We start from the raw sequence: 19,010 nt of genomic DNA on the forward strand, positions 1-19,010 counted from the left end.
TATAACTGGCATCAGTGCATACCTTTCACTTGAATGGATGGCAGACTTGCCCTCCATAACAGATTGTCGTTAAAGGATTTAAAGTTTATTCATCTCATATACAGCAGGGCCTCGAAAGAGTTCTCCTGTATTGTTATTTTTCATCACTACATCCCTGAGTCGGGACTTGCATGCCGTGCCTGCTGTCTTCCTTGGATGTGTGGTGGTAGCCATTCCTGCTCCTTTGCCCACACAGCAGCAGCCAGGTGTCTGTGAAGGAAATCTTTGAGCGGAAGAAGCCAATGTCTGCCGGTCACCCCCTTGCCCGGCGTCTGACAGCTGGCTTGGCGGAACTGTTAGCTCGACAGCTGTTACCATCAGGGGTGCTCGGATACCACTTTTTAAAAAACTGAATTGATCCGGATCCGGATACCCAGATATCCGGATCGGATATCCGAATCCGAACATTTAGATATCCGCGTTCATGCGGATATCCGAACACATTATCCGGGCTATCCAGGCGGATTCGGATATCCGGATAGAAAAACCGGAAGTGCCCTTTAAATTGCTTTAAAAACGTTTTTAAGGGTAAATGAGGCATGTAGCATCATTATTTTTTAAAGCGGAACACTAATTGATGATGTGGGGACTTAAAATTCCCCCCCCCAAAAAAAAATGGCTGTCAATTAACATTAGGCCTAGGTTCCAGACAGCGGTCGTGCAGCCCACATTGTGTCCAAAGTCCAACCGCACAACTGGGACATGACAGTTTTCAGCCAAGACACCTCCAAAAAATTACACAGCAATTGTGTTTTGGGTTTAATATAGGTGGTATCAGTGGCCTGTGGCACCCTGGCCTGGTGGTGGGAGCTGCACAGGCAGCAGGAGCAGGGCAATGCAGCAGCAGGTATAAAGTGTGCCAGGAGCATGCAGGACGTGGCACGTGGCTATTGGCACTTGGCACGTGTCACTTGGCATGTGTCACATGGCACTTGGCACGTGTCACGTGGCACTTGGCACGTGTCACGTGGCACTCGACACGTGTCACGTGTCACTTGGCATGTGTCACTTGCCAAATGTCACATGGCACTTGCCAAGTGTCATGTGGCAGTTGGCAAGTGCCACGTGACACATAGCAAGTGCCACGTGACAAGACAAGACAAGACAAATAACATTTATATTGCGCTTTTCTCCTTGCGGACTCAAAGCGCCAGAGCAGAGCAGCAGCCACTAGGGCGCGCTCTATTGGCAGTAGCAGTGTAAGGGAGACTTGCCAAAGGTCTCCTACTGAATTAGTGCTGGCTTACTGAACAGGCAGAGCTGAGATTCGAACCCTGGTCTCATGTTTCAGAGGCAGAGCCCTTAACCATTACACCATCAGCCAACTGATTAGTGCCACGTGGCAAGTGCCACATGACACGTGAAATGTGCCACGTGGCACGTTACATGTGCCAAGTGCCACGTGCCAAGTGCCACGTGACACATGCCAAGTGCCGAGTGAAAGTTAGACAGCAGAAGGAGAAGACACTAGTGAACACTAACTGTCACACTGGCACTGCTCACAGCACAGCAGTTCTGTAGAAAGCTAACACAGTAGTACTACTACTTTAAAAAACATAAAAAATACACTGCACTGGCAGGATTAATTTGATATCTGCAATACAGGTGGCGCGCGTTTCTCAATACAAAATACAAAGTTTACTCAATTATACAAACAAGATCGTGCTACTGCTTTGAGTGAGTCATTGCTACCATATATATGAAACAATTGTCCATAAGACCTGTCCAGCAAGTCTAATATATTCCTTCAAGCTAGACAGTGGGCGTTGAATACAGCTTAGGCTTCTGTGTATATACACCTCCACCACACCCTTAAGACTGGGCACTCACCCTTATCCACAGACCCTCTGCCAGATGGGTCTATTGCGCCTTGGGATACTCTTAGGCGATCCCCAGCCTTTACGATCCACACTTGAAAAGGTAAGCAATTTCTTCACAAAGCAAGCACCTCAAAACAAAAGCACAAGGCCTCTCATAGCGTAAAACCGTTCAACTTGTTTATTAAAATGTTAAAAATGCACACTCACATGTCCATATGATAAAACAGCGCGTAGAGTTTTATAAATGGGCTCCTCCCCATATGGTGGCTGCCAGGCAGGGCTAGAAGTGGAGCCGAACCTCGGAACGTCTCATCCCCCTCGCCGCTTGTCCACCACGCCAGTTCACTTCCTCATTCATGTCTCCGTCCTACTAGTTTCGTCGATAACGACTCATCAGGAGCTGACCAATGAGGTAAGTCATGGTATCCATATACGCAAGTCTAATCCCTCCCTCCCGCGCGTCACCTCTGTCTTCCCCAATGAAGGCGCAACTCACTGAGCAAAGTCCAAGGGACGCCGCCCGCTGCCTCCTTCTATGCCGGGACGCTAGGCCCAACCCTACGACGTCACGTGCTCTCTGCTCCGAATGCCAACCGCGCCCCCATCATGACGCCATATGCTTCTATCTCTGCAAGTGCGCATGACGCACTATTACTATGGCAACGTATTTGCCATTCTCCAACTTCGTAAATGGCACCCGCATGACGTCCAGACATGTGGGATGGACCCTTCTTCAAGCTACATGCCAGCTTGTATATCTATACACGATTATCTATATGTTACAGATGAAAAGGTATCAACAATACATGCCTCAGTAGTGTATCGACAATACGTGCCTCAAACGTTCTGCGCAACTCTATGGGTATGTAACTGCAGTGCCGTAACTACACCATACCACATCAAATTTATATTATGAATAATGAATAATTAACCATATATACATATATACCCTCTTTAACCCCTATAAACCTTTTGTAAGGATCCGCTCAGCTGGCTGCACAGGCAGACAGCTGTTTGACCATTCCTTGTATCTGAGGGATGCAGGTCTCTGGATAAGAGACCTGGCTTTGTCTTGCAAGTTCCAGGCCTGTTCTGCTGCTGAGGGATTTGCATACATTGGTTATACAAATCACCTACCTGCCTCCTGTGATGACTGGCACTATAAAAAGCTATGTTTCCCAGAGTCCTTTGCTGGTCATTCCTTCTGGGTTTGTTGAAACACTCCTAGAGTGTCAGCCATGCTATTTCTTGTCGAAGTTATCTTAGAGTAATTCCTGGGACTGCACTAGGCAGCTTCCCTAGTGCAGTTAGATTGCGTATCTGTTTTGTCTGTCTGTTGCGATTGTCCTGTCCCAGTGGTGGTCGACAGGAAATCGTTCTGTTTGTCTGGGTGCTAACCGGGGCAGCGGTTGCTACCGGTAGTCCCTTCTAATCTGTCTTGCTTGGATTGCACTAGTCTTGCGCTAGCGCTGTGGATCCTTCTGTTCTGTGTTGCCTGGATTGCACTAGTCTTGCGCTAGTGCTGTGGATCCTTCTGTTCTGTTTTCCTGGATCGCACTAGCCTCTAGCGGTAGTGCTGTGGATCCTTCTGATCTGTCTTGCCTGGATCGCACTAGCCTTGCGCTAGTGCTGTGGATCCTTCTGTTCTGTTTTCCTGGAGTATAGCTGGAGCAGCGGTTGCTACCAGCTATCTCATCTGCCTGGAGCAATGAGACACAGCGCAAAATCAAAGAGTGGTGTGCAGCTACAAGGTGGGGGCGAGTCCCAAGCCCCAAAAGTAAAAATAAATAAAAGCAACAATGTACCTAAGCGCACTAATGGACAGTGGATGGCTATTCCTGCAGGGGCAGTGATGTCTCAACAAGACAGGTCAGCCGATATAGTGAGCATAAGGAGCAATACAGTACCTCTTCCAACCGTGTGTGTGGTGGATGGTACCTCTTTCTGTGCATAAATCTTGCTGTAATCCCGATTTCCAGGGACACGCTGGTGCTCTGCTCAGCGTGGATGGAAACTGACCACGTGATCTCCTGGTCAGCTGATACCCAGACTTCCTGTTCCTGGCTTCTCTGCACTCCACCAGTGGCTCCAATCCCAGTAGCAGTGAAGGCAAACAGCAGCACTTCCTGGTTGAGGGAAAATGAGCAGAAATAGTGTACACTGTGCGCTTAAAGAAGCCACGCAGGGGGTTATCACTTACTAGATAAGAGCTTGTTTATTTGCACATAAAAAAATCTGCAGCCTCACTACCCGACTCGAGTTTCGGCATTATGCCTTCGTCAGGGGGTGGGGCTACAGTCCCAGTGAGCAGATTAAGTACATAAAGCTCCTCCTCCTCAAAGGGCAGTTAACCCTTGCTGAACAAATGCGGAGGGAGGGGAGCAACACAGATCTTCAATGAATAATAGTAAAACAGTGATAAGCAACAGCTTACAGTAAAATAGTACAAAATAATAAAATAATAAAAACATCAAAAACCAACAATCAATTGCATGAAATATCCACAATTAAAGAAGATTACTCATCCCTAAAAACAATTATTCATCCCTAATAAAACAATTCAAGTCAATATTAGCGTTTAAACCATTTGGTGCTAGAGTCTGAAGCTGGAAAATCCAGCGAGTTTCCAATTGGGACAGAGTTTTTATCACATTGCCCCCACGCCAATGAGGCGTGATGGTGTCAATGGCATAGCATCTAATCCCTGTAGGGTCACGATTATGAAATTTCAGGAAATGTTCAGGTACACTATGTTTTTTCTTTTCAGGGTTCATAATGTTATATACATGTTCCGAGCATCTTTTTTTCGCACGTCTACCAGTTCTTCCTACCTACTGTTTGCCACACGGGCACTCCAATACATATATGACGTTGATTGTATTGCAGGTGATGAATTGGTCTATTTTAAAGCTTCTCCCATTGGCTGTGGAGGTGAAAGTGGTCACCTTCTGCCCCCCAAACTCACAAATTCTACATATCTTCGGTTTCTTGCATGGGAAAAAACCTTTCAAGAACGGGAACATACGTGGTTTTAGTTCACGGATACAGTTTTTTACCAGTCTATTCCCCAGATTTCTGGGTCTCCTAAACACAACTTTTGGTTTTTCTGGAAGTGTGGGCCCTAATACAGGATCTTCTTTCAAGATATCCCAATTTTCTGACAGCAACTTCTTGAATCTCTTGTGATCACGAGAGTAAGTGGTAACAAAAGCAAACTCTGACCCACCAGAGCTGCTCTTGGTGGCGGTGGTTCTGCTGGTTTTATTGATAAGCCTCACTTCTCTTCCCTCTTTAAGAACCTTCAATCTCTCCTCATATATGAGCATTTCATCATATCCCTTTTCCACAAAACGATCTTGTAAGATCTGGGATTGTGACCAATAATCGGAGTCCTTCGTGCAATTTCTGCGAATTCTGCAGAATTGTCCTCGTGGTACATTCTGCAGCCGGGGGCATGGTGACAGCTATTGGCTTCTATGTAAGAATTCCTATCGCTTTCTTTAAAAAAACATTTAGTATTTAAACGTCCATTTTCCACAAAGATGTTCAGATCAAGGAAGTTTACCTCCTTCCTACTGTAGTCGACAGAGAACTCCAAGTTCCAATCATTGGTATTAATATACTCAATGAATAATTTGAGGGAGGATTCATCCCCTTGCCATACAAAAATGCAATCATCGATGAAACGTTTCCAAAAAAGTAGGGATTTATTCAAATAGGCAGGTAGGAAGGTGTCTTCCCACGCTGCCATGTACAGATTAGCTACACTCGGAGCTTGCTTGGCCCCCATCGCCACACCTTTTCTCTGTAAATAGAAACTCCCATCGAACCAGAAATAGTTACACACTGTAGAAAAATGAAAAAGTTCACAAATGAAGTCCACCTGGCTGATTGCCAAGTGGTTCATATCCTGTAGGGCCAATCTGATCACCCCTGCTGCTTTTTCAGTGGGTATACACGTGTATAAGGACTTCACATCTGCCGTGCATAAGTAACAGTCATCCCATTCCTTTATACTATTCTGAAGATTATTGAGGTAAGTTAAAGTATCAAGAGTATCTTTTAAATATGAGGAAGTTTTCTGTACCATGGGTTGTAAAAAGAAATCGATATACTCCCCCACCCGGTAGGTGATGGAATGAATCCCTGATACTATTGGTTTCCGGGGTGGGGCCACTGGGTCCTTATGGACCTTTGGTAGGACGTAAAGGACCAGTTTTCGTGGGTATTTAATATTCAAATAATCAAATTCCTGTTGATCCAGAATGTTCCGCTCCAAACCTCTTTTTAGAATCATCTCTAAGTCATTCTGGAATGCTGTAGTAGGATCTTGTTTAAGTAAAAGATAAGTTTCTGTATCCTTCAGCTGTTTATGTATTTCTCCCAGATAACAATCTTTCTCCCATACCACAAGCCCCCCCCCCCCCCCCCCTTTATCTGCCTGTTTAACAGTCCAGGATTTCTGTTTCTCCATTTCTTTCATGGTTTTACGTTCTTCTACAGTGAAATTTGATCTTGAGGGGTGGATGGGATTAATGGTCATGTCCTGCAATTTCTCGCACATCGATTTTTTGAAAACATCAATGAATTTGTTATTTGTTAAATTAGGATTGAAGACTGATGGTTTCTTAAAACCCGTATGTAAAAACTGGTCAGTGGTTGCTTTAACATTCTTTACTGGTGCTGTATTTAAAATGAAATTCTTTTTAAGGTTTAATTTCCTGACAAACTTGTGGATGTCTATATATGTGTGAAATTTATCCAGGCCCACATCTGGAATAAACTTGAGTCCCTTATCCAGTATCTCTTTATGGGATTCTGGTAATTCTACATCGCCTACTTCAAAGAGACCCTGATGGTTGGAGGGTTTCACTCCCTCACTCTTTTTGTTCCTGGAGTGTAATCTCTTTCCTCCTCGCTTTCCTCGTTTTCTCTGAGTCTTTTTCTGTCCCAAAGTATTTCCCTTTGCTCCTCGTTTCTTAATTGTCCCACTCGATGTGATGGCAGCATGTAAGACTCTGGTGTGTTGTTGTAAACTCGGGGTGGTCTCGGTTTGCGGGATGGGGGTTTTTGAAAGGGAATGCCCCCATACGGATTCCTCCGCGGTGGACGGGGTGGTCTCCAGTCCCGAAAATCCCCAGGGGTTCTCGGTGCTAATGGTTCAAAGCGATTGTGCGTTGGAAAATAATTGTTAGGTTTCTGATACCCAAAATGTTTAGGTGGTCTATCTCTTGGTGCTCTTTGATAGGGCACCCTGGGTGAGTAATAGCACTATTGCTATGGCAACGTATTCGCCATTCTCCACTCTCGTAAATGGCACCCGCATGACGTGACGTCCAGACATGTGGGATGGACCCTTCTTAAAGCTACATGCCAGCTTGTATATCTATACACGATTATCTATATGTTACAGATGAAAAGGTATCAACAATACATGCCTCAGTAGTGTATCGACAATACGTGCCTCAAATGTTCTGCGCAACTCTATGGGTATGTAACTGCAGTGCCGTAACTACACCATACCACATCAAATTTATATTATGAATAATGAATAATTAACCATATATACATATATACCCTCTTTAACCCCTATAAACCTTTTGTAAGGATCCGCTCAGCTGGCTGCACAGGCAGACAGCTGTTTGACCATTCCTTGTATCTGAGGGATGCAGGTCTCTGGATAAGAGACCTGGCTTTGTCTTGCAAGTTCCAGGCCTGTTCTGCTGCTGAGGGATTTGCATACATTGGTTATACAAATCACCTACCTGCCTCCTGTGATGACTGGCACTATAAAAAGCTATGTTTCCCAGAGTCCTTTGCTGGTCATTCCTTCTGGGTTTGTTGAAACACTCCTAGAGTGTCAGCCATGCTATTTCTTGTCGAAGTTATCTTAGAGTAATTCCTTGGACTGCACTAGGCAGCTTCCCTAGTGCAGTTAGATTGCGTATCTGTTTTGTCTGTCTGTTGCGATTGTCCTGTCCCAGTGGTGGTCGACAGGAAATCGTTCTGTTTGTCTGGGTGCTAACCGGGGCAGCGGTTGCTACCGGTAGTCCCTTCTAATCTGTCTTGCTTGGATCGCACTAGTCTTGCGCTAGCGCTGTGGATCCTTCTGTTCTGTGTTGCCTGGATTGCACTAGTCTTGCGCTAGTGCTGTGGATCCTTCTGTTCTGTTTTCCTGGAGTATAGCTGGAGCAGCGGTTGCTACCAGCTATCTCATCTGCCTGTCTTGCTTGGATCGCACTAGCCCCTAGCGGTAGCGGCTGTGGATCCTTCCTAGCTTATTCCTGTTTTCCGTTTGTCTGATATGAATGCTTGCTGTAGGCTCGGTGAGGTAACCGTTAAGCAAGCGCTCGTGTTCTCTGTTTCGTGTTTGTCTGTCGGTGGTTAGTTAGGCGTGCTTGTCTCTGTTGTGCTTAACACACGGAGACCGCGCTGTAAACACGTTCGCTGTTGCGAATGAGTGCGGTGTTCGCGTTTAGTTAGCGTTTGTTATTTTCGTTACTTCTCATTGTCGTTTGCTGTGCCTTTGCTCCTCTCGTGCCCTGTCCTTTTTCTGTCTGGTGTCTCTTGGCAATCGCCATTCTCTGCGATTGCGTTCTTGCTTTGGTTTCTGCTGATGTGTGTTCACCGTTGCTGGGTCGCGACTAGATTGGTGGATACACATTCATCCTATATCTGTGCTCTTTCTCTTTTAGAGCTGTTCAGCCCTGAGTGTCTTAGATCTGTACAATCCCCATCTGTGGCCGTGCAGCGATTGTGCTCGTCTGCACTCCACAACGCCATCTACCGGTGGGAATTGCCCTCTGCTGGTGGCATAGCCTGGGTTCCCCCCTTCATACGCTTGTGGAGGATTTCCGCCGTGTCAGCGCATGCCTTGTGCGCTGATCACGGAGATTATTCCGCATTCGTTACACCTTTCCCTCCATTCTAAATTTTTTCTCATGTGCCCAGAATACCATCACCTTTGTGTACAATAACCCAAGTCGCGCAGATAGCATGAGGCATTACATCTTAATCATATTATCTTACACCTAAAAACATAAGAAAGGCTTTCCTCCTTTTACCTAAGTATCATTACTCACTTTTTAGGGACACTAGCCAATTCTATGTACATTATGTAAGTACTCAATTAAAATTAACCCTCTAGTCATTACTCAAAAAACATACCAGGTCAATATCAGCATTCAACCCTCTAGGTCTCAACGACCCCATGTGGTGTATCCACCATGTTTCCCTCTTGGATATCTCCCTCACTATATTCCCCCCTCTCCAATGCTGCTTCACTTTTTCCAGTCCACAAAAGGATAATAATGCTGGATTGGACTGGTGTACTTCTCTAAAGTGGGCTGACACTGTATGTCCCACCAGGCCCTTCGCCACATTACGCTGATGTTCATCAATGCGTTCTTTGAGGGGCCTGGTGGTCCTTCCTACGTACTGTAACCCAATTGGGCACCATAAAAGATATACCACATTCTTATCATTGCAAGAAATGAACTGTCTAATTCTCGTTGTTCTCCCATTGGCATAACTCACCACCTGGGTGGTCCTTGTTGTGGAGGCTTCCCTGCATCCTTTACACCGTCTGCAGGGATAAAATCCTGGCTGTTGCCACCCCTGGAGGGTGGGACCTCTATTGGGTCCACCCACACAGCTTGGTGCCAGTATGTTCCTTAAATTAGGACTTTTTCTATAGATGAATTTAGGTACATCAGGCAATATAGTTTTTAATTCATTATCCGCTCTCAATATATGCCAATACTTGGATACTATTTTCTGCATCGATTGATACTGATTGCTATAGTCAGATATAAATGCCATTTCAAAATTGCCATTTTTTTTTGCCTATCACCACTGTGACCCACGATCAATGTGTTTCTATCCATATTTCTAACTTTATTCAACTCTTCTTCTAAAAAAATGCCCATCATACTCTTTTTCCTTAAATCTGTCTATAAGAGTGCCAGATTGTGATTCAAATTCCCCTATATTCGTGCAATTACGTCTCAAACATGTGAACTGTCCTCGAGGCACACTCCTGATCCAATTAGGGTGATGACCGCTTTTGACTGAAATATATCCATTACGGTCCGTACTCTTAAAGTGATTTTTAGTGACCAACCCCCCCCCCCTCCCCCTCCACTTTAACCGTGAGATCCAAAAAGCTCACCTCGTATTCATTGGCCTCAAAGGTCAATCTGATATTTGAATCATTCCTATTCAAAAATTCTAAAAAATGTTCAAACTTTCCCTAGTGACCCCCCAAATAATAAATAAATCATCAATATATCTTTTCCATGTTACTACACCCCGTTCTTCCCTACTTGCCAAAACTTCTTCTTCCCATAGACCCAAGAACAGGTTCGCCAAGCTTGGGGCGAAGCCCGCCCCCATGGCACATCCCCTGTGCTGTCTATAAAAATCCCCTGCGTGCCAAAAATAGTTTCTTTCCATGGCATACTGTAAAACCTTCATAAGAAAATTAATCTGAATTTCTGATATTACTCCTTCCTTTTTCATAAAATATTCCACTGCCTTAATACCTTTATCCTGTGGTATATTTGTATACAGTGAAGATACATCGGCCGTCACTAGGGATGGTCAGAAACGCCAATTTCCGATTCTGCAATAAATCCGCATTCCGCCATTGTCAAATACCGATTCCACTTTCCGCTACCAATTTCCGCATTCCGATGCGGAATTTCCGACGGAAATCGCGGAAATTCCGTCCGACTTTAGCATTGATTTTCTCAAAAACTATAAGGTCTTTTTGAAAACTTTTTCTTGCATCTTGTTCAGGAGATTCTGTTTAACAAACCCTGAAAATTTGGTGTTTCTAGGACTTACGGGGGCTTTGCTATTAACCTCTAAAGTCGGCGGATTTTTACTGTAATGTAAATGCAGAAAATAGGCAGATGCAGATTTTCTGCATTTTACATTATAGTAAAAATCCGGCGACTTTAGCGGTTAATAGCAAAGCCCCCGTAAGTCCTAGAAACACCAAATTTTCAGGGTTTATTAAACAGAATTTCCTGAACAAGATGCAAAAAAGGTTTTTAAAAAGACCTTATAGTTTTTGAGAAAATCGATGTTAAAGTCGGGCGGAATTTCCACGATTTCCGGCGGAAATTCCGCGATTTCCGGCGGAAATTCTGCGATTTCCGGCGGAAATCCGCCTAATGCATTTGCATTACCGATTTCCGCATTCCGATGCGGAAGTGCAATTTCCGATCGGAATTTTGGAAATTGCATTTCCGCGGAATCCGAATGAGTATCCCTAGCCATCACCAGTATCATTTGTTTATTCACCACCATTCCCTCCAAGACCTGTATGGTGTGTTTGGTATCCTGCAGAATACAAGGTAACTTGACAACCAAGGGCTGGAGGAATTTATCCAAGTATTGGCCCAGTCTATGAGTTACAGATTCAATACCACTGATTATGGGCCTACCAGGCGGTTTATTCATATCCTTATGAATCTTTGGAATCTGGTAGATGACCGGGATGCGGGGGGCTGAAGGCACGAGGAACCTAAATTCGGCGTCGCCCAGGAGCCCCGCATCCAGGCCACCCCTAAGCAGAGACCTTAATTCACCAAGGTATGTTCTGGTGGGATCACCACGCAGTTTGGTATAGGTTTCCCCATCACTGACCATATTATACTATTTGTATAATTGTTTGTATAATTGAGTACTACTACTTTAACAACTACTAGCACACTGACTGCAGTACTACAGTACTAACTACACAATAACACAGTAATCTTATCCCCTAATCCCTAACCTAACCTATACCTAAGGCTAATAGCTGGCCAGCAGGCAGCAGCTAGCCTGGTCTGTGCACAGCACACACACAGACACATAGCAGCTGCCTGCAGCACACACTCTGATTGTCACGCAAATGACATCAAGCTAATTAATGATTTAACAATAGTGTAGTGATAGTGAAGGGGTTAATCACTGAACAGCTTATCACTGTGTACAGCCCTTGGCCCAGCAGCACTGGAGCACACACTCTGTCTGTCACACTATGACATCAATCAAGCTAATTAACGATTTAACAATAGTGTAGTGATAGTAGTGAAGGGGTTAATCACTGAACAGCTTTAGGTTTATAACTGTGTACAGTCCTGTGTACAGCCCTTGCTAGGCCACCAGCACTGGAGCATGTCTCTCAGTGAGCATTAAGCAAGCTAAGACGATATGTCTCATCATGGCTGCCCTCCTTATAATACAGGTGGGCTGGCCAGTGTTCCTTTCTGTGATTGGGTGCCAGGGTTTAGGCTGGGAGCCCTTTGATTGGCTCAATGAGGTCAGGTGGGACTGGCCAGGGTTTCACTCTGTGATTGGTTGCTAGGGCTTCTGCTGGGAGCCCTCTGATTGGCTCCAGGATGTCATCTCCTTAGTTACAGTATTTCGGATCCGGATATCCAAATATCCGCAGTTAGCTAACCAGATTTCTAGAGAAATCCGGAATCCGATCCAGATAGCGTAAAAAAGTTTGGATATCCGGGTTACCCGGATATCCAGAATCCTGATGAGCAGCCCTGCTGGCCTTCATTTATAGATGTATGGGTCCATTATACACAACTAAACGTTTCATTAAAAGGGACCTGAAGTGACATATTGCATGATGGATAGAGGTGACACGAACATAGAATTTCCTGTTCGTGAACAGCAGATGCGAACTTCTGAAAATGTCCGCAAACATGCGAATCTGGCGAACCACCACAGCCTTCTATGGACAGGCGAATTGTAAAACCTGCAAAGACTGTTTCTGGCCACAAAAGTGATCGAAAAGTTGTTTCAAGGGGTCTAACACCTGGAAGGGGCATGCCAGAGGTGGATCCATGGCAAAAGTCTCATAAAAAATTACAGAGTTAATGCAAAATCTGTTTTTAATCCCTAAGGAGCAGAAATCACATTATGAACAGCTCTGAGTGTCAGTGGGCTGTGGAGTGTCTAACACAGAGAAATGCAATAGTACTATCAGAATACAGTGAAATAATAATTCAAAATACAACATTTTTAGCCTTATTTCTTCTATACTATAAGTTCCTATACATGTTCTAAAGTGGTCTGTCTTACTGCAGCCTTTCCTAGTTGCACAGTGGCTGTATTATCTCTGTTATATAATCTAATCTTCTTTCCTCTGACGGCTTTGTCGGGCTCAGGCAAGAATGTGCAGCTCTGCTTGTGATAGGATAGAAGCTATACACACCCTCTCCCCGCTCCCTGCAGGCTCTGTGTGAGTCACAGACTGAGCTCCTCTCAGCCTATCACATGCCATGTCTTTTTTAAAAAAAAACCTGCCTAAAACTGGCAATTACAAGCCAGGATTGCAGCAGGGAGTGGCAGAAACAGCACAGAGGGGCCCAGGAAAACATAATGAATAGAATGGTATGCTTTTTATTGTAAGAATTTTAGAGTACAGATTCTCTTTAATGTGGCAACAGCAATAGTGTGCACACAGCTCTGGGTGTCAGTGGGCTGTGGAGTGTCACACACACACACACAAAAAAAACACAGGAGACCAATGCGCTAGCCCTCAAAAGAGCCGTTTGTGGTGCTTTTACTGCTAGTGAGGTATAATAACACAGGCCTAGAAAATACTTTCATTACCTATCTGCAGCAAGTCTGACCCTGCTTTTACTAACAGTCATCAGCCAGCAGTGAATTGATTCAGTATGACCACTGCAACTGCTATTTGATAGAGGGGTGGGGGAGCAGGAAGGGTTGCTAGCTGATTGGCTGCCATGTGTCTGCTGACTGCGGTAAGGGGTCAACGTTTAGCTCAATAATAATCCTCCCCTCACCTTCTTCACTCCTATTACCACTGAGGAAGTCAACCACCTACTGCAGACTTCCCATACCACTACCTCCCCCCTTGACACTATCCCTTCTGATCTACTTCAGCCTTACTTCTCGGATCTGGCCCAAGTCCTCACTACCCTGTTTAACCTCTCCCTATCCACAGGCACCTTCCCCACAGACTTCAAGCAGGCCACAGTACTGCCCCTGCTCAAGAAACTCTCCCTCGACCCCTCGCTACCCTCCAACTACCGCCCGATCTCCCTCCTCCCCTTCGCCTCAAAACTCCTCGAGCATCTGGTTCACAAATGCCTGACCCAGTACCTAAATGCCAACTCAATACTAGACCTAGTGTTGGGCGAACAGTGTTCGCCACTGTTCGGGTTCTGCAGAACATCACCCTGTTCGGGTGATGTTCGAGTTCGGCCAAACCGTTCGGCCACATGGCCGAACTAAGAGCGCATGGCCGAACGTTACCCGAAAGTTCGGCTAGCGCTGTGATTGGCCGAACGGGTCACGTGTAGTGTTGGGCGAACATCTAGATGTTCGGGTTCAGGCCGAACATGGCCGCGATGTTCGGGTGTTCGAGCCGAACTCCGAACATAATGGAAGTCAATGGGGACCCGAACTTTCGTGCTTTGTAAAGCCTCCTTACATGCTACATACCCCAAATTTACAGGGTATGTGCACATTGGGAGTGGGTACAAGAGGAAAAAAAATTTAGCAAAAAGAGCTTATAGTTTTTGAGAAAATCGATTTTAAAGTTTCAAAGGGAAAACTGTCTTTTAAATGCGGGAAATGTCTGTTTTCTTTGCACAGGTAACATGCTTTTTGTCGGCATGCAGTCATAAATGTAATACATATAAGAGGTTCCAGGAAAAGGGACCGGTAACGCTAACCCAGCAGCAGCACACGTGATGGAACAGGAGGAAGGTGGTGCAGGAGGAGAAGGCCACGCTTTGAGACACAACAACCCAGGCCTTGCATGAGGACAAGAAGCGTGCGGATAGCAATTTGCATTTTGTCGCCATGCAGTCAGAAATGTAATACAGATGAGAGGTTCAATAAACAGGGACCGGAAACGCTAACCCATCACAGATGTTCATTGTTCATGTTACTTGGTTGGGGTCCGGGAGTGTTGCGTAGTCGTTTCCAATCCAGGATTGATTCATTTTAATTTGAGTCAGACGGTCTGCATTTTCTGTGGAGAGGCGGATACGCCGATCTGTGACGATGCCTCCGGCAGCACTGAAACAGCGTTCCGACATAACGCTGGCTGCCGGGCAAGCCAGCACCTCTATTGCGTACATTGCCAGTTCGTGCCAGGTGTCTAGCTTCGATACCCAATAGTTGAAGGGTGCAGATGGATTGTTCAACACAGCTATGCCATCTGACATGTAGTCCTTGACCATCTTCTCCAGGCGATCGGTGTTGGATCTGCACGCTTGCTGTTCTGTGTGCTGCTGCATGGGTGTCAGAAAATTTTCCCACTCCAAGGACACTGCCGATACCATTCCCTTTTGGGCACTAGCTGCGGCTTGTGTTGTTTGCTGCCCTCTTGGTCGTCCTGGGTTTGCGGAAGTCAGTCTGTCGGCGTACAACTGGCTAGAGGAGGGGGAGGATGTCAATCTCCTCTCTAAAGTCTCCACAAGGGCCTGCTGGTATTCTTCCATTTTGACCTGTCTGACTCTTTCTTCAAGCAGTTTTGGAACATTGTGCTTGTACCGTGGATCCAGAAGGGTATAAACCCAGTAATTGGTGTTGTCCAGAATGCGCACAATGCATGGGTCGCGTTCAATGCAGTCCTAGGCCGAAGAGGTCATAGCCTAGGGTCACAAAAACCTGTTTATTTGGGCTATTTCAATGGTAGTGATGCTGACGTACATAAATCTCAGCCATGGCCGTTAGCAACGTCTGAATTTCACGAAATGTCTCATGCAGGTAGAAGACATATTGTTAGACTTGGATTCCAAAGATGGGGTCCCTACATCTCTGCAAACCACAGTTACAGGGGTCCAAAATTGGTAAAATCCCCCATAGGCTTTCATTGCCTCCCTATTTCACTTTCCAAAATCTCACATCTTTTCAAAGGGCAATTGCTCAGCAGTGGAAAATTTTCTAGCATTGTAGGGACCCTTAGGGGGAACATGACTGGTGAGTTTCGGGCCCCTAGGCCGAAGAGGTCATAGCCTAGGGTCACAAAAACCTGTTTATTTGGGCTATTTCAATGGTAGTGATGCTGACGTACATAAATCTCAGCCATGGCCGTTAGCAACGTCTGAATTTCACGAAATGTCTCATGCAGGTAGAAGACATATTGTTAGACTTGGATTCCAAAGATGGGGTCCCTACATCTCTGCAAACCAGAGTTACAGGGGTCCAAAATTGGTAAAATCCCCCATAGGCTTTCATTGCCTCCCTATTTCACTTTCCAAAATCTCACATCTTTTCAAAGGGCAATTGCTCAGCAGTGGCAAATTTTCTAGCATTGTTGGGACCGTTAGGGGGAACATGACTGGTGAGTTTCGGGCCCCTAGGCCAAAGAGGTCATAGCCTAGGGTCACAAAAACCTGTTTATTTGGGCAATTTCAATGGTAGTGATGCTGACGTACATAAATCTCAGCCATGGCCGTTAGCAACGTCTGAATTTCACGAAATGTCTCATGCAGGTAGAAGACATATTGTTAGACTTGAATTCCAAAGATGGGGTCCCTACATCTCTGACTTTTGCCCAAATTGAAAGAAACGTTGGCTCACACTTTTCCTTTTTGTTCACAGGATCCAACCGAAGGGTTCCATCCTGGAGATGTGGTAGTAGTCCAGAGGCTGACCAGAGGGAGAAAGGCTGACCATTTTCCCCTATGGGCCACTCACCAAGGTTGTGGCTGTGACAGCTGTCCTGATGGAGGAGACCCCCACTTGGGTCCATGTGAGCAGAGTGAAGGTTCCAATCAGAGGTTGAGGAGATCAACGGCAAAGGTGGTAGCCAGGCCACGAACAATCACAGAGGTTGAGGAGATCAACGGCAAAGGTGGTAGCCAGGCCATGAACAAAGGAGGTGAATCAGTTATAAAGTCCTTGAAGACCGGCTACCTAGAGCCTGAAGAAACCAGGAGGAGGATATTCCCGGGCCCCTGTTTGCTTTTCTTATTAATAATTAGTTCTTATGACCTGCGATCAACTATCATTGATAATAGCAAGTTGTCATTATGATTTAGGACCCTTAGAGTTAGTTGAGGTTTTGAGGTAGTTGAGGTTTTGTGTTACAGACACCCCCTTTTCTCCTACAGTACCAACACTTAACATTTGTATATTTCTATACCTGATGACATTCAAGCATTTCACATGACAGAAACACGTAGAAATGACCTGATAAGGGCCCGGAGTTTAATTCCTTTCACGGCATAGTAAATCCTCAGAGGAATTGGTACAAGAGGGGCAAAACTAAAGCTGAACTCTGGTGTAGACTCTTCCTGGTTAAACTTCTTTAGTTTCCACCGGCTGACCGGGTGGGTTAAAACTGTTGATATTTATTCTATGTATCATAGCTTTGATTTTACTTATTTACCTGGGATATAGACTGCTCCTGTGCTGTATTCAAAGGTGTACAGCACCCACACCTACTCCTACCCACATTTACGTGCAGTATTTAGCCCTTAGGGCTCAAGAGCATCTCACTATTAGCAAAGAGGGAGGACCTACAGGGTTCTAATGAGAAGTTCACCTATAGAGGTCTGATTGGATGTCCAGTTATTGGCATAACTGGAAAGAGGGGAATGTGGGGGGGGCCTGGGACCCTTATTACTCATTTATTATACCTAATATATCTAACACATATTCCTTTGCTTGCTCATACGTATAACCATATAATAAGATAGACAGGAACATATACTCATATAAACATAGTGTTAGGATTTGCTTAGTTCTGTAACCTGCAAGGCATATCATAAGGCTTTGCAGTGCTTAGCAACTGTTCAGACGCCATGTTGTTCAGAGGCGTCCATATTGGTTATATTAGTCACATATAAGGACATATATTGACAATACTATATGATCACGGCCTATCCGATAGTAACACACCCAACAATAAAACCCCTACCACCCCATGCATCCTGCATAATAGTCAATAGAACACATATATAAGAAACTATGATATCTGCTTTATTAGTTGAAACTGTTAGTTAAGGTAATTGGCACTGAGGCTTAGCAAAGGGTGCTTCATAGTCCTAGGGACACCGTATTGTCCAGTCTAGGTTAATCATATATATTTTGTATCTCCATATGATAGGATGGGATGTAATAGTATGAGTTAGCCATTATATTAAATGTCGCTAAACAGATACATTCTTTTGAAGCCTAAACCACAAGCTTATATCCGTTGTCACACCTATGCTACATTTCCCCTAATGGCCCACCACATGTTCTGGGTGCACAGCCAAACAGTTTCACACTTGTTGATTTCCTGTAACAAAAGGTTTAGAGATTTTTTATAAGTTTCCCTATAAGATGTATACTGTAGCTTCTGCGCATGTTTCAAATTTGTGGTTTGAGAAACTTTATATATACCACTCCCAGTTCTATTAAATTTCATTCTGGCTATTGGTACCTGACCGCTCTTGTCTGTGTATTAATTCATATAGTCAGAATCACTTGGCATGCCATGCGCTGACCAAATTATCTGACTAATCAAATTTAAAGTTAGTTTATAATTGTTTTATATTTGTTTAAGATAAGTTTTAAGCCTACACATGCCGACAAGAAGCATGTTACCTGTGCAAAGAAAACAGACATTTCCCGCATTTAAAAGACAGTTTTCCCTTTGAAACTTTAAAATCGATTTTCTCAAAAACTATAAGCTCTTTTTGCTATTTTTTTTCCCTCTTGTACCCACTCCCAAGGTGCACATACCCTGCAAATTTGGGGTATGTAGCATGTAAGGAAGCTTTACAAAGCACGAAAGTTCGGGTCCCCATTGACTTCCATTATGTTCGGAGTTCGGGTCGAACACCCAAACATCGCGGCGATGTTCGGCGAACGTTCGCGAACCCGAACATCTATGTGTTCGCCCAACACTAACTAGACCCACTGCAATCTGGATTTCGGCCTGCCTACTCAACCGAAACGGCTCTTACCAAAGTGGTCAATGACCTTGCCTTAGCTAAAGCTGAAGGTAAATACTCCATTCTCCTCCTCCTTGACCTTTCAGCAGCTTTTGATACAGTAGATCATCCCCTACTCCTCTAGTCCCTCCAATCCATGGGCATTCACGATCTCGCCCTGACCTGGCTTTCATCCTACCTCTCCAACCGCTCTTTCACGACCGCCTTCAATGAGTCCTCG

General features: G+C 44.9%; 1 long non-coding RNA gene across 1 annotated transcript in view; it reads right to left on the reverse strand.

Moving 5' to 3' along the window:
* Nucleotides 1-3,849, reverse strand: part of LOC137522419 (uncharacterized) — a 205,104-nt gene extending 201,255 nt beyond the window's left edge. Inside the window, exon 1 of the long non-coding RNA XR_011022289.1 lies at nucleotides 3,767-3,849. This is a non-coding gene — a long non-coding RNA (uncharacterized lncRNA). The remainder of the gene's footprint in view (nucleotides 1-3,766) is intronic.
* Between the last annotated feature and the right edge of the window lie 15,161 nt (nucleotides 3,850-19,010).

This window comes from Hyperolius riggenbachi, chromosome 6, assembly GCF_040937935.1.
Source record: "Hyperolius riggenbachi isolate aHypRig1 chromosome 6, aHypRig1.pri, whole genome shotgun sequence".
NCBI lineage: Eukaryota > Metazoa > Chordata > Amphibia > Anura > Hyperoliidae > Hyperolius > Hyperolius riggenbachi.